This window comes from Lampetra fluviatilis, unplaced genomic scaffold, assembly GCF_964198595.1.
Source record: "Lampetra fluviatilis unplaced genomic scaffold, kcLamFluv1.1 SCAFFOLD_148, whole genome shotgun sequence".
NCBI lineage: Eukaryota > Metazoa > Chordata > Hyperoartia > Petromyzontiformes > Petromyzontidae > Lampetra > Lampetra fluviatilis.
The window spans coordinates 184,560-210,036 of NW_027620724.1; the positions used below are offsets into that span (position 1 = coordinate 184,560).

At 54.1% G+C, this 25,477-nt stretch overlaps 1 pseudogene; it reads left to right on the forward strand.

The window, feature by feature from the left end:
* Positions 1 to 22,645, forward strand: part of LOC144954314 (uncharacterized) — a 48,003-nt pseudogene extending 25,358 nt beyond the window's left edge.
* The last annotated feature ends 2,832 nt before the right edge of the window (positions 22,646 to 25,477 follow it).

Below are 25,477 nucleotides of genomic sequence, written 5' to 3' on the forward strand. Positions count from 1 at the left end.
TCCACTTAGCTACTCGGCGACTAACGCCACTGAGCTACTCGGATGACCAACATCCACTTAGTACTCGGGTGACAACCACCCACTTAGCTACTTGGCGACTAATGCCCACTGAGCTACTCGGATGACCAACATCCACTTAGCTACTTGGCGACTAACGCCACTGAGCTACTCGGATGACCAACATCCACTTAGCTACTCGGCGACTAACGCCACTGAGCTACTCGGATGACCAACATCCACTTAGCTACTCGGCGACTAACGCCACTGAGCTACTCGGATGCACTAGGTCTTCAGCTCCGTCTTCGGGTCTTCAACTGGGTAACTCTCCCCGAGTGCTCTCGCGCGTCCCCCTTTATACCCCACCTGCGGACGTCGCTGCGAGCACCCACTTATTCGACCAATCGCCGGGCGCTGGCTACGATCCTCTTTTCCCACATCTCATCGTGCCTCACCACTCACTCCGCGCCGCCCCGTCATCTGTCACTCCCGGCGCGCGCGTCCACACCACGCCCACAACGCGTGCCCAACCCCGCACCCCGCGCCGCCCCGTGATCCATCACTGTCACAGTCGGCGCACGTCAATACCACCACTACAATTCTACCGGCACAACTGGCCAGTCTAGAATTCCCTCTGTGTGGGTTTCACGCGAAGTGGCATCGTAGATTCCGGCAGCGACGTCCTTTCAGACCCAGTGGCACATTGCCCACCCCATCTCACATCCATGGCACAGATTCAAGTTATTTTGTGATGAGTCCTTGGACCGATGTGACTTAACCGAAAAAAACATAGACTGGGTAATGAGACACTGGGTAGTGAGACACTGGTAGTGAGACACTGGGTAGTGAGACACTGGGTAGAGAGACACTGGGTAGTGAGACACTGGGTAGAGAGACACTGGGTAGTGAGACATTTGGTGGTGAGACACTGGGTGGTGAGACACTGGGTGGTGAGACACTGGTAGTGAGACACTGAGTAGAGAGACACTGGGTAGTGAGACACTGGCACTGGGTAGTGAGACACTGGGTAGTGAGACACTGGGTAGAGAGACACTGGGTAGTGAGACACTTGGTGGTGAGACACTGGGTGGTGAGACACTGGGTGGTGAGACACTGGGTGGTGAGACACTGGGTAGTGAGACACTGGGTAGAAAGACACTGGACAGTGAGACAACGGGCAGTGAGAGAAACTGGCTAGTGAGAACCACTGGGTAGTGAGACACTGGGTAGTGAGACACTGGGTAGTGAGACACTGGGTAGTGTGACACTGGGTAGTGAGACACTGGGGAGAGAGACACTGGCTAGTGAGACACTGGTTAGTGAGACACTGGGTAGTGATACACTGGGTAGTGAGACACTGGGTAGTGAGACACTGGGTAGTGAGACACTGGGTAGTGAGACACTGCTAGTGAGACACTGGGTAGTGAGACACTGGATAGTGAGACACTGGGTAGTGAGACACTGGGTAGTGAGACACTGGGCAGTGAGACGCTGGGCAGTGAGACACTGGTTAGTGAGACACTGGGTAGTGTTACACTGGGTAGTGAGACACTGGGTAGTGAGACACTGGGTAGTGAGACACTGGGTAGTGAGACACTGGGTAGAGAGACACTGGGTGGTCTGACACTGGGTAGAGAGACACTGGGTAGTGAGACACTGGGTAGTGAGACACTGGGTAGTGAGACACTGGGTGGTCTGACACTGGTTAGTGAGACACTGGGTGGTGAGACACTGGGTGGTGAGACACTGGGTAGTGAGACACTGGGTAGTGAGACACTGGGTGGTTTGACACTGGGTAGTGAGACACTGGGTAGTGAGACACTGGGTGGTCTGACACTGGGTAGTGAGACACTGGGTAGTGAGACACTGGGTGGTCTGACACTGGTTAGTGAGACACTGGGTGGTGAGACACTGGGTGGTGAGACACTGGGTGGTGAGACACTGGGTGGTGAGACACTGGGTAGTGAGACACTGGGTGGTCTGACACTGGGTAGTGAGACACTGGGTGGTGAGACACTGGGTGGTGAGACACTGGGCAGTGAGACACTGGTTAGTGAGACACTGGGTGGTGAGACACTGGGTGGTGAGACACTGGGTAGTGAGACACTGGGTAGTGAGACACTGGGTGGTTTGACACTGGGTAGTGAGACACTGGGTAGTGAGACACTGGGTGGTGAGACACTGGGTAGTGAGACACTGGGTGGTCTGACACTGGGTAGAGAGACACTGGGTAGTGAGACACTGGGTGGTGAGAAACTAGGTAGTGAGACACTGGGTGGTCTGACACTGGGTAGAGAGACACTGGGTAGTGAGACACTGGGTAGTGAGACACTGGGTAGTGAGACACTGGGTGGTCTGACACTGGTTAGTGAGACACTGGGTGGTGAGACACTGGGTGGTGAGACACTGGGTAGTGAGACACTGGGTAGTGAGACACTGGGTGGTTTGACACTGGGTAGTGAGACACTGGGTAGTGAGACACTGGGTGGTCTGACACTGGTTAGTGAGACACTGCGTAGTGAGACACTGGGTGGTCTGACACTGGTTAGTGAGACACTGGGTGGTGAGACACTGGGTGGTGAGACACTGGGTGGTGAGACACTGGGTAGTGAGACACTGGGTGGTGAGACACTGGGTGGTGAGACACTGGGTAGTGAGACACTGGGTAGTGAGACACTGGGTGGTCTGACACTGGGTAGTGAGACACTGGGTGGTGAGACACTGGGTGGTGAGACACTGGGCAGTGAGACACTGGTTAGTGAGACACTGGGTGGTGAGACACTGGGTGGTGAGACACTGGGTAGTGAGACACTGGGTAGTGAGACACTGGGTGGTTTGACACTGGGTAGTGAGACACTGGGTAGTGAGACACTGGGTGGTGAGACACTGGGTAGTGAGACACTGGGTGGTCTGACACTGGGTAGAGAGACACTGGGTAGTGAGACACTGGGTGGTGAGAAACTAGGTAGTGAGACACTGGGTGGTCTGACACTGGGTAGAGAGACACTGGGTAGTGAGACACTGGGTAGTGAGACACTGGGTAGTGAGACACTGGGTGGTCTGACACTGGTTAGTGAGACACTGGGTGGTGAGACACTGGGTGGTGAGACACTGGGTAGTGAGACACTGGGTAGTGAGACACTGGGTGGTTTGACACTGGGTAGTGAGACACTGGGTAGTGAGACACTGGGTGGTCTGACACTGGTTAGTGAGACACTGCGTAGTGAGACACGTGATTTAATTTAGTAGTTTTTTCATTTATTTCATTTTTTACCTACGTGACTTTTCCGAAAAAAACAAAGAGGACAGGGATCTCCCACGTGACTCTGGAAATGCAGATCTCACGAGAGGAATGGTGAATCTAATCAACAAGCACTGCCCCAGTTAAGATCCTGTACCACACCGTTGAGACCATACTTCACCTCTCCAGCCCTGACTGTTGTTCTTACTTTAGAGCTCTACAGCTCGAGATGAGTCGTGTGAACTTGTTGATGTCTTTGTGTCTCTGCCTTGTTCAGCTAAGATGCTGATCTTCGTGAAGACAGCGAGCGGTACGACCGTCGCCCTTGAAGTGGAGCCCACGGACACCACGGAGAACCTGAAGACAACGATCAAGGACAAGGAGGGGATTCCTCCAGAACAGCAGAGGCTGATCTACGCCGGCAAACAGCTGGAGGATGGTCTCACCATCTCCCACTACAACATCCATGCGGGGTCCACTCTGCACCTGGTCCCCAGACGACATCATGGTGACCATCTCTCTCTCTCTCCCTCCATTTGTCTCGCTGCGTCTCCACTGTCTCTGTATCTCAGACAGACGAGGCACCGTGATGGGAATGTTTCTTTTCTCAAACAGTGGCAGCCTCTTGTGAAGCCCACCGCAGTGTAAATAAAGATGGCTTGGACTTGAGCCTTTATCATTCTACCGGCACAATTGGCCAGCGCAGAATTCCCTCTGTGTGGGTTTCACACGAAGTGGCATCGTGGATTCCGGTAGCGCCTGCATTTCAGACCCAGTGGCACATTGCCCACCCCATCTCATATCCATGGCACAGATTCAAGTTATTTTGTGATGAGTCCTTGGACCGATGTGACTTAACCGAAAAAAACATAGACTGGGTAATGAGACACTGGTAGTGAGACACTGGTAGTGAGACACTGGTAGTGAGACACTGGGCAGTGAGACACTGGGTAGTGAGACACTGGGTGGTCTGACACTGGTTAGTGAGATACTGGTAGTGAGACACTGGTAGTGAAACACTGGGCAGTGAGACACTGGGTAATGAGACACTGGTAGTGAGACACTGGTAGTGAGACACTGGTAGTGAAACACTGGGCAGTGAGACACTGGGTAATGAGACACAGGGTAGTGAGATACTGGTAGTGAGACACTGGTAGTGAGACATTGGGAAGTGAGACACTGGGTAGTGAGATACTGGTAGTGAGACACTGGGAAGTGAGACACTGGGTAATGATACACTGGGTAGTGAGACACTGGGTAGTGAGACACTGGGTAGAGATACACTGGGTAGTGAGAAACTGGGTAGTGAGACACTGCTAGTGAGACACTGGGTAATGAGACACTGGGTAGTGAGATACTGGTAGTGAGACACTGTGTAGAGAGACACTGGGTAATGAGATACTGGTAGTGAGACACTGGGTAGTGAGACACTGGGTAGTGAGATACTGGGTGGTGAGACACTGGGTAGTGAGACACTGGGTAGTGAGATCCTGGGTAGTGAGATACTGCTAGTGAGACACTGGGTAGTGAGACACTGGTAGTGAGACACTGGGAAGTGAGACACTGGGCAGTGAGACACTGGGTAGTGAGACACTGCTAGTGTGACACTGGGTAGTGAGACACTGGGTAGTGAGACACTGGGTAGTGAGACACTGGGTAGAGAGACACTGGGTGATGAGATACTGGTAGGGAGACACTGGGTAGTGAGACACTGCTAGTGTGACACTGGGAAGTGAGACACTGGGAAGTGAGACACTGGGAAGTGAGACACTGGGTAGTGAGACACTGGGAAGTGAGACACTGGGAAGTGAGACACTGGGTAGAGAGACACTGGGTAGTGAGACACTGGGTAGTGTGACACTGGGTAATGAGACACTGGGTGGTGAGACACTGGGTGGTGAGATACTGGGAAGTGAGACACTGGGTAGTGAGACACTGGGTAATGAGACACTGGGTGGTGAGACACTGGGTGGTGAGACACTGGGTGGTGAGACACTGGGTAGTGAGACACTGGGTGGTGAGACACTGGGTTGTGATACACTGGGTAGTGAGACACTGGGTAATGAGACACTGGGTGGTGAGACACTGGGTGGTGAGACACTGGGTGGTGAGACACTGGGTGGTGAGACACTGGGTGGTGAGACACTGGGTGGTGAGGCACTGGGTAGTGAGACACTGGGTGGTGAGACACTGGGTGGTGAGACACTGGGTGGTGAGACACTGGGTGGTGAGGCACTGGGTGGTGAGACACTGGGTAGTGAGACACTGGGTGGTGAGACACTGGGTAATGAGACACTGGGTGGTGAGACACTGGGTGGTGAGACACTGGGTGGTGAGACACTGGGTGGTGAGACACTGGGTGGTGAGACACTGGGTAGTGAGACACTGGGTAATGAGACACTGGGTGGTGAGACACTGGGTGGTGAGACACTGGGTGGTGAGACACTGGGTGGTGAGACACTGGGTGGTGAGACACTGGGTGGTGAGGCACTGGGTAGTGAGACACTGGGTGGTGAGACACTGGGTGGTGAGACACTGGGTGGTGAGACACTGGGTGGTGAGACACTGGGTGGTGAGGCACTGGGTGGTGAGACACTGGGTGGTGAAACACTGGGTGGTGAGACACTGGGTGGTGAGACACTGGATGGTGAGACACTGGGTGGTGAGACACTGGGTGGTGAGACACTGGATGGTGAGACACTGGGTGGTGAGACACTGGGTGGTGAGACACTGGGTAGTGAGACACTGGGTGGTGAGACACTGGGTGGTGAGACACTGGGTAGTGAGACACTGGGTGGTGAGACACTGGGTAGTGAGACACTGGGTGGTGAGACACTGGGTAGTGAGACACTGGGTGGTGAGACACTGGGTGGTGAGACACTGGGTGGTGAGACACTGGGTGGTGAGACACTGGGTGGTGAGGCACTGGGTAGTGAGACACTGGGTGGTGAGACACTGGGTGGTGAGACACTGGGTGGTGAGACACTGGGTGGTGAGACACTGGGTAGTGAGACACTGGGTAGTGAGACACTGGGTAGTGAGACACTGGGTAGTGAGGCACTGGGTAGTGAGACACTGGGTAGTGAGACACTGGGTAGTGAGACACTGGGTGGTGAGACACTGGGTGGTGAGACACTGGGTGGTGAGACACTGGGTGGTGAGGCACTGGGTAGTGAGACACTGGGTGGTGAGACACTGGGTTGTGAGACACTGGGTGGTGAGACACTGGGTGGTGAGACACTGGGTGGTGAGGCACTGGGTAGTGAGACACTGGGTGGTGAGACACTGGGTTGTGAGACACTGGGTGGTGAGACACTGGGTAGTGAGACACTGGGTGGTGAGACACTGGGTTGTGAGACACTGGGTGGTGAGACACTGGGTGGTGAGACACTGGGTTGTGAGACACTGGGTGGTGAGACACTGGGTGGTGAGACACTGGGTAGTGAGACCCTGGGTGGTGAGACACTGGGTTGTGAGACACTGGGTGGTGAGACACTGGGTAGTGAGACACTGGGTGGTGAGACACTGGGTAGTGAGACACTGGGTGGTGAGACACTGGGTGGTGAGGCACTGGGTAGTGAGACACTGGGTGGTGAGACACTGGGTGGTGAGACACTGGGTAGTGAGACACTGGGTGGTGAGACACTGGGTAGTGAGACACTGGGTAGTGAGACACTGGGTGGTGAGGCACTGGGTAGTGAGACACTGGGTGGTGAGACACTGGGTGGTGAGGCACTGGGTAGTGAGACACTGGGTGGTGAGACACTGGGTGGTGAGACACTGGGTGGTGAGACACTGGGTAGTGAGACACTGGGTGGTGAGGCACTGGGTAGTGAGGCACTGGGTGGTGAGACACTGGGTGGTGAGACACTGGGTGGTGAGACACTGGGTAGTGAGGCACTGGGTAGTGAGACACTGGGTGGTGAGACACTGGGTGGTGAGACACTGGGTGGTGAGGCACTGGGTAGTGAGACACTGGGTGGTGAGACACTGGGTGGTGAGGCACTGGGTGGTGAGACACTGGGTGGTGAGACACTGGGTGGTGAGGCACTGGGTAGTGAGACACTGGGTGGTGAGACACTGGGTGGTGAGACACTGGGTGGTGAGACACTGGGTGGTGAGACACTGGGTGGTGAGACACTGGGTGGTGAGACACTGGGTGGTGAGGCACTGGGTAGTGAGACACTGGGTGGTGAGACACTGGGTGGTGAGACACTGGGTGGTGAGACACTGGGTGGTGAGACACTGGGTGGTGAGGCACTGGGTAGTGAGACACTGGGTAGAGAGACACTGGGTGGTGAGGCACTGGGTAGTGAGACACTGGGTAGTGAGACACTGGGAGGTGAGGCACTGGGTAGTGAGACACTGGGTAGTGAGACACTGGGTGGTCTGACACTGGGTAGTGAGACACTGGGTGGTGAGACACTGGGTAGTGAGACACTGCGAGTGAGACACTGGGCAGACAGACACTGGGTAGTGAAATACTGGTAGTGAGACACTGGGTAGTGAGATAATGGTAGTGAGACACTGGGAAGTGAGACACTGGGTAATGATACACTGGGTAGTGAGACACTGGGAAGTGAGACACTGGGTGGTGAGACACTGGTTAGTGAGACACTGGGTAGTGATACACTGGGTAGTGAGACACTGGGAAGTGAGACACTGGGTGGTGAGACACTGGGTGGTGAGACACTGGGTAGTGAGACACTGGGTAGTGAGACACTGGGTGGTGAGACACTGGGTGGTGAGGCACTGGGTAGTGAGACACTGGTTAGTGAGACTCTGGGTAGTGAGACACTGGGTAGTGAGACACTGGGTAGTGAGACACTGGGTAGTGAGACTCTGGGTAGTGAGACACTGGGTGGTGAGACACTGGGTGGTGAGGCACTGGGTAGTGAGACACTGGGTGGTGAGACACTGGGTGGTGAGACACTGGGTGGTGAGACACTGGGTGGTGAGGCACTGGGTAGTGAGACACTGGGTAGTGAGACACTGGGTGGTGAGACACTGGGTGGTGAGGCACTGGGTAGTGAGACACTGGGTAGTGAGACACTGGGTGGTGAGACACTGGGTGGTGAGGCACTGGGTAGTGAGACACTGGGTGGTGAGGCACTGGGTAGTAAGACACTGGGTAGTGAGACACTGGGTGGTCTGACACTGGGTAGTGAGACACTGCGAGTGAGACACTTGGCAGACAGACACTGGGTAGTGAAATACTGGTAGTGAGACACTGGGTAGTGAGACACTGGGAAGTGAGACACTGGGTAGTGAGATAATGGTAGTGAGACACTGGGAAGTGAGACACTGGGTAATGAGATACTGGTAGTGAGACACTGGGTAGTGAGACACTGGGTAGTGAGATACTGGGTGGTGAGACACTGGGTAGTGAGACACTGGTAGTGAGACACTGCTAGTGAGACACTGGTAGTGAGACACTGGGAAGTGAGACACTGGGCAGTGAGACACTGGGTAGTGAGACACTGCTAGTGAGACACTGGGTAGTGAGACACTGGGTGGTGAGACACTGGGTGGTGAGATACTGGGTGGTGAGACACTGGGTGGTGAGACACTGGGTGGTGAGGCACTGGGTGGTGAGACACTGGGTGGTGAGACACTGGGTAGTGAGACACTGGGTGGTGAGGCACTGGGTAGTGAGACACTGGGTAGTGAGACACTGGGTGGTGAGACACTGGGTGGTGAGACACTGGGTGGTGAGGCACTGGGTAGTGAGACACTGGGTGGTGAGACACTGGGTAGTGAGACACTGGGTGGTGAGGCACTGGGTGGTGAGACACTGGGTAGTGAGACACTGGGTGGTGAGACACTGGGTGGTGAGACACTGGGTGGTGAGACACTGGGTGGTGAGACACTGGGTGGTGAGACACTGGGTGGTGAGGCACTGGGTGGTGAGACACTGGGTGGTGAGACACTGGGTGGTGAGGCACTGGGTGGTGAGACACTGGGTAGTGAGACACTGGGTGGTGAGACACTGGGTGGTGAGGCACTGGGTGGTGAGACACTGGGTAGTGAGACACTGGGTAGTGAGACACTGGGTGGTGAGACACTGGGTGGTGAGGCACTGGGTAGTGAGACACTGGTTAGTGAGACTCTGGGTAGTGAGACACTGGGTAGTGAGACACTGGGTAGTGAGACTCTGGGTAGTGAGACACTGGGTGGTGAGACACTGGGTGGTGAGACACTGGGTAGTGAGACTCTGGGTAGTGAGACACTGGGTGGTGAGACACTGGGTGGTGAGACACTGGGTGGTGAGACACTGGGTAGTGAGACTCTGGGTAGTGAGACACTGGGTGGTGAGACACTGGGTGGTGAGACACTGGGTAGTGAGACACTGGGTGGTGAGACACTGGGTGGTGAGACACTGGGTGGTGAGACACTGGGTAGTGAGACACTGGGTGGTGAGACACTGGGTAGTGAGACTCTGGGTAGTGAGACACTGGGTAGTGAGACACTGGGTGGTGAGACACTGGGTAGTGAGACACTGGGTGGTGAGACACTGGGTGGTGAGACACTGGGTGGTGAGGCACTGGGTAGTGAGACACTGGGTGGTGAGACACTGGGTAGTGAGACACTGGGTAGTGAGACACTGGGTAGTGAGATACTGGGAGGTGAGACACTGGGTAGTGAGACACTGGGTGGTGAGACACTGGGTAGTGAGACACTGGGTGGTGAGACACTGGGTGGTGAGACACTGGGTAGTGAGACACTGGGTGGTGAGACACTGGGTGATGAGACACTGGGTAGTGAGACACTGGGTGGTGAGACACTGGGTGGTGATACACTGGGTGGTGAGACACTGGGTAGTGAGACACTGGGTGGTGAGACACTGGGTAGTGAGACTCTGGGTAGTGAGACACTGGGTAGTGAGACACTGGGTGGTGAGACACTGGGTAGTGAGACACTGGGTGGTGAGACACTGGGTGGTGAGACACTGGGTGGTGAGGCACTGGGTAGTGAGACACTGGGTGGTGAGACACTGGGTAGTGAGACACTGGGTAGTGAGACACTGGGTAGTGAGATACTGGGTGGTGAGACACTGGGTAGTGAGACACTGGGTGGTGAGACACTGGGTAGTGAGACACTGGGTGGTGAGACACTGGGTGGTGAGACACTGGGTGGTGAGACACTGGGTAGTGAGACACTGGGTGGTGAGACACTGGGTAGTGAGACACTGGGTAGTGAGACACTGGGTAGTGAGATACTGGGTGGTGAGACACTGGGTAGTGAGACACTGGTAGTGAGACACTGCTAGTGAGACACTGGTAGTGAGACACTGGGAAGTGAGACACTGGGCAGTGAGACACTGGGTAGTGAGACACTGCTAGTGAGACACTGGGTAGTGAGACACTGGGTAGTGAGACACTCGGTAGTGAGACACTGCTAGTGAGACACTGGGTAGTGAGACACTGGGTAGTGAGCCACTGGGTAGTGAGACACTGCGAGTGAGACACTGTTAGTGAGACACTGGAAAGTGAGACACTGGTAGTGAGACACTGGGTAGTGAGACACTGCGAGTGAGACACTGGGTATTGAGACACTGGGTAGTGAGACACTGCTAGTGAGACAATGGGTAGTGAGACACTGGGTAGTGAGACACTGGGTAGTGTGGTAGTGAGACACTGGGTAATGAGACACTGGGTAGTGAGACACTGGGTGGTGAGACACTGGGTAGTGAGACACTGGGTAGTGAGACACTGGGCGGTGAGACACTGGGCAGTGAGACACTGCTAGTGAGACACTGGGTAGACAGACACTGGATAGTGAGACACTGGGTAGTGAAACACTGGGTAGTGAGACACTGGGTCGTGAGACACTTGGTAGTGAGACACTGGTTAGTGAGACAATGGGTAGTGAGACACTGGGCAGTGAGACACTGCTAGTGAGACAATGGGTAGTGAGACACTGGGTAGTGAGACACTGGGTCGTGAGACACTGCTAGTGAGACACTGGGTAGTGAAACACTGGGTAGTGAGACACTGGGTCGTGAGACACTTGGTAGTGAGACACTGGTTAGTGAGACACTGGGTGGTGAGACACTGGGTAGTGAAACACTGGGTAGTGAGACACTGGGTAGTGAGACACTGGGCAGTGAGACACTGGGTGGTGAGACACTGGGTAGTGAGACACTGGGTAGTGAGACACTGGGTAGTGTGGTAGTGAAACACTGGGTATTGAGACACTGGGTAGTGAGACACTGGTTAGTGAGACACTGGGTGGTGAGACACTGGGTAGTGAGACACTGGGTAGTGAGACACTGCGAGTGAGACACTGGGTAGACAGACACTGGATAGTGAGACACTGGGTAGTGAGACACTGGGCAGTGAGACACTGGGTAGTGAGACACTGCTAGTGAGACACTGGGTAATGAGACACTGGGTAATGAGACACTGGGTAGTGAGACACTGCGAGTGAGACACTGGGTAGACAGACACTAGGTAGTGAGACACTGGGTAGTGAGACACTGGGTGGTCTGACACTGGGTAGTGAGACACTGGGTAGTGAGACACTGCTAGTGAGATACTAGTAGTGAGACACTGGGTAGTGAGACACTGCGAGTGAGACACTGGGTAGACAGACACTGGGTAGTGAGACACTGGGTAGTGAGACACTGGGTAGTGAGATACTGGGTGGTGAGACACTGGGTAGTGAGACACTGGTAGTGAGACACTGCTAGTGAGACACTGGTAGTGAGACACTGGGAAGTGAGACACTGGGCAGTGAGACACTGGGTAGTGAGACACTGCTAGTGAGACACTGGGTAGTGAGACACTGGGTAGTGAGCCACTGGGTAGTGAGACACTGCGAGTGAGACACTGTTAGTGAGACACTGGAAAGTGAGATATTGGGCAGTGAGACACTGGGTAGTGAGACACTGCTAGTGAGACACTGGGTAGTGAGACACTGGGTAGTGAGACACTGCTAGTGAGACACTGGGTAGTGAGACACTGGGTAGTGAGACACTGCTAGTGAGACACTCGGTAGTGAGACACTGCTAGTGAGACACTGGGTAGTGAGACACTGGGTAGTGAGACACTGGTAGTGAGACACTGGGTAGTGAGACACTGCGAGTGAGACACTGGGTATTGAGACACTGGGTAGTGAGACACTGCTAGTGAGACAATGGGTAGTGAGACACTGGGTAGTGAGACACTGGGTAGTGTGGTAGTGAGACACTGGGTAATGAGACACTGGGTAGTGAGACACTGGGTGGTGAGACACTGGGTAGTGAGACACTGGGTAGTGAGACACTGGGCGGTGAGACACTGGGCAGTGAGACACTGCTAGTGAGACACTGGGTAGACAGACACTGGATAGTGAGACACTGGGTAGTGAAACACTGGGTAGTGAGACACTGGGTCGTGAGACACTGGGTGGTGAGACACTGGGTAGTGAAACACTGGGTAGTGAGACACTGGTTAGTGAGACACTGGGTGGTGAGACACTGGGTAGTGAAACACTGGGTAGTGAGACAATGGGTAGTGAGACACTGGGTAGTGAGACACTGGGTAGTGAGACACTGGGCAGTGAGATACTGCTAGTGAGACAATGGGTAGTGAGACACTGGGTAGTGAGACACTGGGTAGTGTGGTAGTGAAACACTGGGTAGTGAGACACTGGGTAGTGAGACACTGGTTAGTGAGACACTGGGTGGTGAGACACTGGGTAGTGAGACACTGGGTAGTGAGACACTGCGAGTGAGACACTGGGTAGACAGACACTGGATAGTGAGACACTGGGTAGTGAGACACTGGGTGGTCTGACACTGGGTAGTGAGACACTGCTAGTGAGATACTGGTAGTGAGACACTGGGTAGTTAGACACTGGTAGTGAGACACTGGGAAGTGAGACACTGGGCAGTGAGACACTGGGTAGTGAGACACTGCTAGTGAGACACTGGGTAATGAGACACTGGGTAATGAGACACTGGGTAGTGAGACACTGCGAGTGAGACACTGGGTAGACAGACACTAGGTAGTGAGACACTGGGTAGTGAGACACTGGGTGGTCTGACACTGGGTAGTGAGACACTGGGTAGTGAGACACTGCTAGTGAGATACTAGTAGTGAGACACTGGGTAGTGAGACACTGCGAGTGAGACACTGGGTAGACAGACACTGGGTAGTGAGACACTGGGTAGTGAGACACTGCTAGTGAGTCACTGGGTAGTGAGACACTGGGTAGTGAGACACTGGGTAGTGAGACACTGGGTGGTCTGACACTAGTTAGTGAGACACTGGGTGGTGAGACACTGGGTAGTGAGACACTGGGTGGTCTGACACTGGGTAGTGAGGCACTGGGTGGTCTGACACTGGGTAGTGAGACACTGGGTAGTGAGACACTGGGTGGTGAGACACTGGGTGGTGAGACACTGGGTAGTGAGACACTGGGTAGTGAGACACTGGGTGGTCTGACACTGGGTGGTGAGACACTGGGTGGTGAGACACTGGGTAGTGAGACACTGGGTAGTGAGACACTGGGTGGTCTGACACTGGGTGGTGAGACACTGGGTAGTGAGACACTGGGTGGTCTGACACTGGGTAGTGAGACACTGGGTAGTGAGACACTAGTTAGTGAGACACTGGGTGGTGAGACACTGGGTGGTGAGACACTGGGTAGTGAGACACTGGGTAGTGAGACACTGGGTGGTCTGACACTGGGTAGTGAGACACTGGGTAGTGAGACACTGGGTGGTCTGACACTGGGTAGTGAGACACTGGGTAGTTAGACACTGGGTAGTGAGACACTGCTAGTGAGACACTGGGTAGTGAGACACTGGGTAGTGAGACACTGGGTAGTGAGACACTGGGTAGTGAGATACTGCTAGTGAGACACTGGGTAGTGAGACACTGGTAGTGAGACACTGGGAAGTGAGACACTGGGCAGTGAGACACTGGGTAGTGAGACACTGGGTAGTGAGACACTGGGTAGTTAGACACTGGGTAGTGAGACACTGGGTAGTGAGATACTGCTAGTGAGACACTGGGTAGTGAGACACTGGGTAGTGAGCCACTGGGTAGTGAGACACTGCGAGTGAGACACTGGTAGTGAGACACTGGAAAGTGAGATATTGGGCAGTGAGACACTGGGTAGTGAGACACTGGGTCGTGAGACACTTGGTAGTGAGACACTGGTTAGTGAGACACTGGGTGGTGAGACACTGGGTAGTGAGACACTGGGTAGTGAGACAATGGGTAGTGAGACACTGGGTAGTGAGACACTGGGTAGTGAGACACTGGGCAGTGAGACACTGCTAGTGAGACAATGGGTAGTGAGACACTGGGTAGTGAGACACTGGGTAGTGAGACACTGGGTGGTGAGACACTGGGTAGTGAGACACTGGGTAGTGAGACACTGGGTAGTGAGACACTGGGTGGTCTGACACTGGGTAGTGAGGCACTGGGTAGTGAGACACTGGGTAGTGAGACACTGGGTGGTCTGACACTGGGTAGTGAGACACTGGGTAGTGAGACACTGGGTGGTCTGACACTGGGTAGTGAGACACTGGGTAGTTAGACACTGGGTAGTGAGACACTGCAAGTGAGACACTGGGTAGTGAGACACTGGGTAGTGAGATACTGCTAGTGAGACACTGGGTAGTGAGACACTGGTAGTGAGACACTGGGAAGTGAGACACTGGGAAGTGAGACACTGGGCAGTGAGACACTGGGTAGTGAGACACTGGGTAGTGAGACACTGGGTAGTTAGACACTGGGTAGTGAGACACTGGGTAGTGAGATACTGCTAGTGAGACACTGGGTAGTGAGACACTGGTAGTGAGACACTGGGAAGTGAGACACTGGGTAGTGAGACACTGGGTAGTGAGACACTGGTTGGTCTGACACTGGGTATTGAGACACTGGGTAGTGAGACACTGGGTGGTCTGACACTGGGTAGTGAGACACTGGGTAGTTAGACACTGGGTAGTGAGACACTGCTAGTGAGACACTGGGTAGTGAGACACTGGGTAGTGAGATACTGCTAGTGAGACACTGGGTAGTGAGACACTGGTAGTGAGACACTGGGAAGTGAGACACTGGGCAGTGAGACACTGGGTAGTGAGACACTGCTAGTGTGACACTCGGTAGTGAGACACTGAGTAGTGAGACACTGGGTAGTGAGACACGTGATTAAATTTAGTAGTTTTTAATTTATTTTATTTTTTTCCTACGTGACTTTTCCGAAAAAAACAAAGAGGACAGAGGACAGGGATCTCCCACGTGACTCTGGAAATTCAGATCTCACGAGAGGAATGGTGAATCTTCTAAACCAGCGCTGCCCCGGCTAAGATCCTGTACCACACCACTGAGACCATACTTCACCTCTCCAGCCCTGCCCGTTGTTCTCACGTTCAGCTCTACAGCTGGAGATGAGTCGTGTGAACTTGTTGATGTCTCTGTGTGTCTCTGTCTTGTTCAGCTAAGATACAGATCTTCGTGAGGACAATGAGCGGGAAGACCGTCGCCCTTGAAGTGGAGCCCACGGACACCACGGAGAACCTGAAGGCGACGATCCAGCAGAAGGAAGGGATTCCTCCAGAACAGCAGAGGCTGATCTATGCCGGCAAACAGCTGGAGGATGGTCTCACCATCTCCCACTACAACATCCATGCGGGGTCCACTCTGCACCTGGTCCCCAGACTACATCACGGTGACCATCTCTCTCTCTCTCCATTTGTCTCGCTGCGTCTCCACTGTCTCTGTATCTCAGACAGATGAGGCACCATGATGGGAATGTTTCTTTTCTTAAATAGTGGCAGCCTCTAATGAAGCCCACCGCAGTGTAAATAAAGATGGCTTGGACTTGAGCCTTTATCAGTCTACCGACACAGCTGGCCAGTGCAGAATTCCCTCTGTGTGGGTTTTACGCGAAGTGGCATCGTGGATTCCGTTAGCGCCTGCATTTCAGACCCAGTGGCACATTACCCACCCCATCTCACATCTGTAATAAATGGACTCGACCACAGTATCTGGTCTGGTGTCCTTTATTCGGGTTCGTTTCTGTTTCCCACACGGCTGTCCTTTATCTGGCTCCTTCCACACGGTGCCGACTTCGCTGTCGCTCCCGTCACCGCCAACAGCCCCGCTGTTGGTCTCCGTCGCTCCCGTAGCTCCTTAGCAGCCTTGCTGCTGTTCCCCCACACGCAGCCCCTCCGGCTGCTGTCGCTCCCGTAGCCCTCTTGCTCTGCAGCCCCCGGCTGCTGTAGCCCCTAGCAGCCTCGCTGCTGTCTCCCACACGCAGCCTCTCCGGCTGCTGTCGCTGCTCCCAGCTTTGGCCCTCCGTGGCCTCACCCTCGTCCAGTCTCCAACCAACTCTCTTCCATCCCGCTGGCTGGCGCTGTCACCGAGCCCCTCAGCCACCAGGCTGAGGGCACGGCGACCACCCAACGCGGTCTCCACTCTTCCCTCGCCCGACTGCCCCGATCTCTTCCTGTCTCACCGCTATACCATCTCCCTCTCACGTGACCCTGACTCCTCCCCCACATGACGTCACATCCGCCAAGTCCTTTACGCCCGCATTACACCACCCTCCCCCGTAGAGAAAATTCCAGCTGTCCTCGGCTGAAACAGAACCAAATAATGCGGGCGAAGGCATCACAACCAGGAGTCCCCCAGACACAATAGACCTTATAACAACAACAACAAGTAACAAAAGGGGAAGGATCAGGAACCGGAACAGAACAACAAGAATAATAATAGCACAAAGCACAACACAACGGCCACCAACACGCAAAAATGGCACACGCGCACAACCCAGAAATGTGGTGTCTCAAAGCGTGTCCATGTTGTTGTTCCATCCGCTCGGCTCAAGTCCACATCAAAGAGCAAGTGGTAGAGCAGAATGACGAACGGCGCTCAATTGCTCCTTCAAGTCCTCATCCAGCTAGCACACCAGGTAACACCCAGTGCGACGGGAGCTGAAGAATCTGTGACGAGAAGGAGAATCCAATCCCCTGAGGCACAGCACAACAACGCACATCCGCATGTCGTACACGACAGCCACCCGGCCTCAGGGTAGTGGAGATGATGTAAATCCGGCCCGCTTAAAAAAAAAACCCCCAATAATTACCCAAATTAACCGCGATCGATGCCCCAGTATTTACATTTTAACAACAATATTATTTACACGTGACAACAAAAAAAAAATTCTGCTCTTACCCACCAGCAGTCCTCCCTTGAGGACCAGCACAGACCTCAGACGTACACAGCATGTACCCACAGTCACTCTCAACAACCCAACAAAACCCCTAATCGCACACCCTCGCGTGGAGAGAGCCACGCTCCCCAGCGGTAACGTTTAACTCGCCGTAACCCTCACCGTGGTCGTCAACCCACAGCAACATCCATTTACCATACCCTCGGCTAGTGCCATTTCGGGGATGAGCAGCACTCGGCCATGCTCCTCCCTTACTATCCCATCAGCGATGGACACACACCAGCCTCCTATAGTCTGACGCTTTATAGCCAAGGGAAGATCAATCCCTCGGCAAGGCCAGATATCAACGACCCCCCCCCCCACGGGGTAATGTTCTCTTATAGAGACAATAACGCCCTAACCCAAATCCCGTGAGCCCCTGGCACACCAGGTTCAGTCTGCCACCGCACAACTGAACCATGACTCCCCGAGCCATATGAGCACACGGCCCATTAGTTTAAGACATACCACGGAGGTTTCGCCTCCGGGCTGTTAGGTCAGCCATTAGCTATAGGCTGATGTGACCACAACACGTGCATCACCCAATCAACAATGGCAGGCATAACGGATGGAATATTTGGCCCACCGAGGTTTTTCCCCCGCGTTCAAAATGGCGGCCCCCTTCGCTCAACGCGTTCGCGCAATATCTCGCGCGCACTCAAAATGGCGGCCCTTTCCGCAAAGTGCATCGTCGCCATACCCCGCGTGCGCGCAAAATGGCGGCCCAACGTGCGAACACGTGGCCAGTTTTCTCCATTCGTGCACCCCAGCTTCCCTTTGCTGGGGGTCACAAAATGCATCCCCCGTCTTATTGTAACAATCCCAACAACGATAGACGCACAGCCCCAGCTCACTGCGCGCAGCAGTCATATCGGGGAATTTTTAACCAATATTTTACCAACCACATTGGTTACACAACCCAACTCGCAAAGCAACTCGTGGCTGCATGCGATCAACCGAATACGCGACGCCACTTGGCGCCAATTTACGGTCCCATTAGCATTAACCTTTGAGACACCCACAAAGGCGTCATCACGCACCCTCAAAGCGCGCTCTCTCTCCCACAAAGCGCAATTACCCATAATATACACAAAATCGCGTATACATAACATCCATACGACCAAATAATAGGGTCCCCCTCGAATTTGTTACCAATTCCCAAACAGGTACGCACAATTAATAACATCCCAACCCCAATAGTCAACCAATGCATCGCACCCCATAACCGTACAGAAAGGTGTAAACAGCACATGCAGTCAGCACATCGCGATCACACGCGCACATTTAAGCACAATAGCAAGCCGATCTGCAGGCAACCAACACACCATTAATGCAGTCGTAACATTGCAGCAACAACACAAATATTCTCTCTCTTACAACAACCACATCGCACATAGCACCTCGCAGCACAATACACCAAAAAAAATATATATATATTTTTCAATTAAGCCCATCGCACAAGGTAACCCACGAGATAATACAGCGCAAGATACCCGACGCTCCCGAGTTAATAATTAACTTCACCATCAAGATAACAACTCCACGCCGCAGCGCACACACACAATTTGACACTCAGCAAGTACAGCAGACTCTCCGTCCATTCTCAACACACGCACACACTTTAATTGACACCGAGCAACAAGCAGATAGCGCGTTCATCGTTATTACACACACATACACACAGTCCGAACCGCGCTCCGCACAATCAAGTCATGAGAGAAAAAAAACAAAATCGCCCCTCCCCAGCCCTCGAAAGATGGGTGAGGTGTGTGTAAAGGCCGGGTGCGTATCGTTACGACTCGCCCGGGGCTGCAGCAAGAAGAGGACGGCAGGGCGGCAACTTGAGTCGTCTCGCAGAACTCGTTCGGCGACTTGACTGCTCCGTTGTCACGCACCCGAGCCAGGACGGGAAGCTCCCGCCCCAGCAGCTGCAGCATCGTCGTCCTCTCCTCGCAGCTCGTCCTCGCGCAGCGGCTCACAGCAGGCTGCTCTCCCCGAGGCACCTCCCGATGGCAGCGCGAAGCTGCATCACCGCCGCGATGTTGAAAATGGCGGCGTCTCCCCGCCGCGGTGAAGACAAGATGGCGGCTTCCCGCCTTTCTTCGCCAGCCGTGCCCAAGATGGCGTCTTCGTGCCACGTGGCCGATGGCGGCGACAGCGAAGACAACACGGACTCCTGCAGACCACCACCCTCTCCTTCCGACGCCACCCTTGGCGTGCCGAGCTCACACCACTGTGCAAGCATGTTCTTAAGAGTTCCAAGTTGGTCCGCCATCTGTTGACATGAGGAATCCTCGTCCGTTGATGCTGACGGGCCCGCCACCCCGGCGACATCTTCAACGCCAGTTCCCGTGCTCACTTCAGCAGGGCTCTTTTCCACGACTCCAGCTGCATCCATCGTCGGAGGAAGATGAAGCCGATGCCGGAGACGGAATATTCTTTTTCTTCTCAGTTGTTTAGCCATGCCGTTGCACTTCTGACTCCAATGTAATAAATGGACTCGACCACAGTATCTGGTCTGGTGTCCTTTATTCGGGTTCGTTTCTGTTTCCCACACGGCTGTCCTTTATCTGGCTCCTTCCACACGGTGCCGACTTCGCTGTCGCTCCCGTCACCGCCAACAGCCCCGCTGTTGGTCTCCGTCGCTCCCGTAGCTCCTTAGCAGCCTTGCTGCTGTTCCCCCACACGCAGCCCCTCCGGCTGCTGTCGCTCCCGTAGCCCTCTTGCTCTGCAGCCCCCGGCTGCTGTAGCCCCTAGCAGCCTCGCTGCTGTCTCCCACACGCAGCCTCTCCGGCTGCTGTCGCTGCTCCCAGCTTTCGCCCTCCGTGGCCTCACCCTCGTCCAGTCTCCAACCAACTCTCTTCCATCCCGCTGGCTGGCGCTGTCACCGAGCCCCTCAGCCACCAGGCTGAGGGCACGGCGACCACCCAACGCGGTCTCCACTCTTCCCTCGCCCGACTGCCCCGATCTCTTCCTGTCTCACCGCTATACCATCTCCCTCTCACGTGACCCTGACTCCTCCCCCACATGACGTCACATCCGCCAAGTCCTTTACGCCCGCATTACACATCCATGGCACAGATTCAAGTTATTTTGTGATTAGTCCTTGGACCGATGTGACTTAACCGAAAAAAACATAGACTGGGTAGTGAGACACTGGGTAGTGAGATACTGGTAGTGAGACACTGGGAAGTGAGACACTGGTAGTGAGACACTGGGTAGTGAGACACTGGGTAGAGAGACACTGGGTAGTGAGACACTGGGTAGTGAGACACTGGTAATGAGACACTGGGTGGTGAGACACTGGGTGGTGAGACACTGGGTAGTGAGACACTGGGTGGTCATACACTGGATAGTGAGATACTGAGTAGTGAGACACTGGGTAGTGAGACACTGGGTGGTGAGACACTGGGTAGTGAGACACTGGTAGTGAGACACTGGGTAGTGAGACACTGGGTGGTGAGACACAGGGTAGAGAGACACTGGGTGGTCTGACACTGGGTAGTGAGACACTGCTAGTGAGACACTGGGTAGTGAGACACTGGGTGGTGAGACACTGGGTAGTGAGACACTGGGTAGTGAGACACTGGGTGGTCTGACACTGGGTAGTGAGACACTGGGTGGTGAGACACTGGGTAGTGAGACACTGGGTAGTGAGACACTGGGTAGTGAGACACTGGGTGGTCTGACACTGGGTAGTGAGACACTGGGTAGTGAGACACGTGATTTAATTTAGTAGTTTTTTCATTTATTTTATTTTTTACCTACGTGACTTTACCGAAAAAACCAAAGAGGACAGGGATCTCCCACGTGACTCTGGAAATGCAGATCTCACGAGAGGAATGGTGAATCTTCTAAACCGGCGCTGCCCCGGCAAAGATCCTGTACCGTACCGTTGAGACCGTACTTCACCTCTCCAGCCCTGCCCGTTGTTCTCACGTTCAGCTCTACATCTGGAGATGAGTCGTGTGAACTTGTTGATGTCTTTGTGTGTCTCCGTCTTGTTCAGCTAAGATGCAGATCTTCGTGAGGACAGCGAGCGGGAAGACCGTCGCCCTTCAAGTGGAGCCCACGGACACCACGGAGAACCTGAAGGCGACGATCCAGGAGAAGGAAGGGATTTCTCCGGAACAGCAGAGTCTGATCTTCGCCGGCAAACAGCTGGAGGATGGTCGCACTGTCTCCGACTACAACATCCATGCTGGGTCCACTCTGCACCTGGTTCTCAGACGACATCACGGTGGCCATCTCTCTCTCTCTCTGTAACTCTGTTTGTCTCGTTGTATCTCCAATTTTTTCTCTGCATCTCCGTGTATCTCGACGTATCTGTGTTTGTATCTTTGCATCTCTCTGTCTCTCTGAATCTCTCCGTATCTCAGACAGACGCGGCACCGTGATGGGAATGTTTATTTTCTCAAATAGTGGCAGCCTCTTGTGAAGCCCACCGCAGTTTAAATAAACATGGCTTGGACTTGAGCCTTTATCATTCTACCGGTACAACTGGCCAGTCTAGAATTCTCTCTGTGTGGGTTTCACGCGAAGTGGCATCGTAGATTCCAGCAGCCACTGCCTTTCAGACCCAGTGGCACATTGCCCACCCCATCTCACATCCATGGCACAGATTCAAGTCATTTTGTGATGAGTCCTTGGACTGATCCAAACGTCATTGATGTTTTATTGTTGAACCAGAGGACAGGTACAGTATCTCCCACGTGACTCTAGGAATGCAGATATCACGAGAAGAATGGTGAATCTACTAAACAAGCACTGACCCAGCTAAGATCCTGTACCACACCATTGAGACCGTACTTCACCTCTCCAGCCCTGCCCGTTGTTCTTACTTCAGAGCTCTACAGCTGGAGATGAGTCGTGTGAACTTGTTTATGTCTTTGTGTGTCCCTGTCTTGTTCAGCTAAGATGCTGATCTTCGTGAGGACAGTGAGCGGGAAGACCATCGTCCTTGAAGTGGAGCCCACGGACACCACGGAGAACCTGAAGGCGACGATCCAGCAGAAGGAAGGGATTCCTCCAGAACAGCAGAGTCTGATCTACGCCAGCAGATGGCTGGAGGATGGTCGCATCCTCTCCCACTACAACATTCTGGCAGGGTCCACTCTGCACCTGGTTGTCAGGCCCGGTGGTGGTCCGAATGTTTCCGTCAAGATGCTCACGGGGAAAACCCTCACCCTGGAATGAAACCCTTGCGGCACCATTGGGCAGCTCCAAGCGATGATCCAGGAGAAGGAAGGGATTCCTCCGAACCAGCAGATGCTGATCTACGCCGGCAGACAGCTGGAGGATGGTCTCACCATCTCCCACTACAACATTCAGGCGGGGTCCACTCTGTGCCTGGTTGTCAGGCCCTGTGGTGGTCTGGACGTCTACGTGAATATGCTCACGGGGAAGGCCCTCACCCTGAAAATAAATTCTTGGGACACCGTTGAGAATCTCAATGCGATGATCCAGCAGAAGGAAGGGATTCCTCCAGAACAGCAGAGGCTGATCTACGCCAGCAGATGGCTGGAAGATGGTCGCACCTTCTCAGACTACAACATTCAGGCAGAGTCCACTCTGCACCTGGTTGTCAGGCTCGGTGGTGATCCGAATGTTTCCGTCAAGATGCTCACGGGGAAAACCCTCACCCTGGAATGGAACCCTTGCGGCACCATTGGGCAGCTCCAAGCGATGATCCAGGAGAAGGAAGGAATTCCTCCGAACCAGCAGATACTGATCTATGCCGGCAGACAGCTGGAGGATGGTCTCACCATCTCCCACTACAACATCCAGGCGGGGTCTACTCTGTGCCTGGTTGTCAGGCCCTGTGGTGGTCTGGACGTCTACGTGAAGATGCTCACGGGGAAGACCCTCACCCTGAAATTAAATTCTTGGGACACCGTTGAGAATCTCAAAGCGATGATCCAGGACAAGGAAGGGATTCCTCCAGAACAGCAGATGCTGATCTATGCCGGCAGACAGCTGGAGGATGGTCTCACCATCTCCCACTACAACATTCAGAAGGAGTCCACTCTGCACCTGCTCCCCAGACGACATCACGGTGACCATCTCTCTCTCTCTCTCCATTTGTCTCGCTGCGTCTCCACTGTCTCTGTATCTCAGACAGACGAGGCACCATGATGGGAATGTTTCTTTTCTCAAACAGTGGCAGCCTCTAATGAAGCCCACCGCAGTTTAAATAAACATGGCTTGGACTTGAGCCTTTATCATTCTACCGGCACAACTGGCCAGTCTAGAATTCCCTCTGTGTGGGTTTCACACGAAGTGGCATCGCGGATTCCGGTAGCAACTGCATTTCAGACCCAGTGGCACATTGCCCACCCCATCTCACATCCATGGCACAGATTCAAGTTATTTTGTGATGAGTCTTTGGACCGATGTGACTTAACCGAAAAAAACATAGACTGGGTAATGAGACACTGGGTAGTGAGACACTGGGTAATGAGACACTGAGTAGTGAGACACTGGGTAGTGAGACACTGGTAGTGAGACACTGGGTGGTTAGACACTGCTAGTGAGACACTGGGTGGTGAGACACTGGGTAGTGAGACACTGGGTGGTGAGACACTGGGCAGTGAGACACTGGGCAGTGAGACACTGGGTAGTGAGACACTGGGTAGTGAGACACTGGGTAGTGAGACACTGGGTAGTGAGCCACTGGGTGGTCTGAGACTGGGTAGAGAGACACTGGGTAGTGGGACACTGGGTAGTGAGACACTGGGTAGTGAGACACTGGGTAGTGAGACACGTGATTTAATTTAGTAGTTTTTTCATTTATTTTATTTTTTACCTACGTGACTTTTCCGTAAAAAACAAAGAGGACAGAGAACAGGGATCTCCCACGTGACTCTGGAAATGCAGATCTCACGAGAGGAATGGTGAATCTTCTCAACCGGCGCTGCCCCGGCTAAGATCCTGTACCGTACCGTTGAGACCGTACTTCACCTCTCTAGCCCTGCCTGTTGTTCTCACGTTCAGCTCTGCAGCTGGAGATGAGTTGTGTGAACTTGTTGATGTCTTTGTGTGTCCCTGCCTTGTTCAGCTAAGATGCAGATCTTCTTGAAGACAGCGAGCGGGAAGACCATCGCCCTTGAAGTGGAGCCCACGGACACCACGGAGAACCTGAAGACAACAATCCAGGAGAAGGAGGGGATTCCTCCGGACCAGCAGAGGCTGACCTTCGCAGGCAGACTTCTGCAAGATGGGTGCACCCTCACCGACTACAACATCCAGGCGGGGTCCACTCTGCTCCTGGATCTCAACCGACGTGACGAGGTTGGCCGTGCCGGTGGTGGCCGTGCCAGTGGTCTGAACGTCTACGTGAAGACGCACGCAGGGAAGATCGTCACCCTGCGATGGAACTCCTCGGACACCATTGGCGAGGTCAAGGCGGAGATCGAAGCCAAGGAACGGGTTCCTCGAGACCGGCAGAGGCTGACGTTCGCCGGCACGCAGCTGCAAGACGTTCACACCCTCGCCCACTACGACATCCATGCTGGGTCTACTCTGTGTCTGGAACTTGACCCACGTGATGGCGATGGCAGTGCTGGCGGCAGTCGTGATGAAATCTTCGTGAAGATGCTCAGGGGAAAGACCCTCACCCTGGACTGGAACCCTTGGGACACCATTGGGCAGCTCAAATTGAAGATCCAGGAGAAGGAAGGGGTTCCTCCGGACCAGCAGAGGCTGATGTACACCAGCAGACAGCTGGAGGATGGTCGCACTGTCTCCGACTACAACGTGCTGCCGGGAACCACTCTGCACCTGCTCCCCAGACGACATCACGGTGACCATTTCTCTCTCTCCGTTTGTATTGCTACATCTCCACTTTCTCTGTATCTCAGACAGACGAGGCACTGTGATGGGAATGTTTCTTTTCTCAAACAGTGCAGTCTCTAATGAAGCCCATCGCAGTTTATATAAACATGGCTTGGACTTGAGCCTTTATCATTCTACCGGCACAGCTGGCCAGCGCAGAATTCCCTCTGTGTGGGTTTCACGCGAAGTGGCATC